The sequence below is a fragment of the Octopus bimaculoides genome, chromosome 7 (assembly GCF_001194135.2).
Source record: "Octopus bimaculoides isolate UCB-OBI-ISO-001 chromosome 7, ASM119413v2, whole genome shotgun sequence".
In the NCBI taxonomy this organism is placed as follows: domain Eukaryota; kingdom Metazoa; phylum Mollusca; class Cephalopoda; order Octopoda; family Octopodidae; genus Octopus; species Octopus bimaculoides.
The window spans coordinates 9,881,029-9,881,486 of NC_068987.1; positions in this window are offsets into that span (position 1 = coordinate 9,881,029).

The following is a 458-nucleotide window of genomic DNA, read 5'->3' on the forward strand; positions in this document are numbered from 1 at the left end:
TATACATACATATATATATATATGCATATAATGCATATCATATATACATATGTGTATATATTAAACGAAAAACAATATGTAACGAAGCAATTTATTTTGTACGTGTGTATGTACTAATTCTATGTAGACACGTACGCACACACATCCACACATCCGAACACATACACACACACACACACACACACACACACACACACACATACACATCCCTGTATCTGTGTATGTATCTGTAATAAGCATGTGTACATGTGTGTGATATATGTGTACGTGTTGACACATAATCCATGTATTTGCTTTCATATAAATGGATCGGATGAGAGGGTCAATAATCTGCTTATAATGCCTTGTAAGATTGTCTTTTACATATTGCTGTGCAGGAATTAACCTAGCAGAAGAATAAGAAATCTATGAACATAGAAATATTCAACAAAACCACACTTCTCTTTCTTTTTATTTTA